This window comes from Gavialis gangeticus, unplaced genomic scaffold (genome assembly GCF_001723915.1).
Source record: "Gavialis gangeticus isolate Ggan-Ray unplaced genomic scaffold, GavGan_comp1, whole genome shotgun sequence".
Classification (NCBI taxonomy): Eukaryota; Metazoa; Chordata; order Crocodylia; family Gavialidae; genus Gavialis; species Gavialis gangeticus.
In genome coordinates, this window is record NW_017729032.1 from 1,824,575 (window position 1) to 1,824,933 (window position 359).

The following is a 359-nucleotide window of genomic DNA, read 5'->3' on the forward strand; positions in this document are numbered from 1 at the left end:
AACAGGTTCAGGTCCCGTCGCTGCTCCTCGTAGGGCCTGCCCTGCTGCCCCCTGACCATGCGAGTGGCCTCCTCTGGACCCTCTCCATGCTGTCCACATCCCTCCTGAAGTGCGGCGCCCAGAACTGGACGCAGTACTCCAGCTGCGGCCTGACCAGTGCCGCATAGAGGGGGAGGATCACCTCCTTGGACCTGCTCGAGATGCATCTGTGGATGCAGGGCAAGGTGCGGTTGGCCTTCCTGACCGCGTCCCCACACTACCGGCCCATGTTCATCTTGGCATCAATGATGACTCCAAGATCCTTTTCTGCCTCTGCCCTGACGAGAAGGGAGTTCCCCAGCCTGTAGGTATGGTGCTGG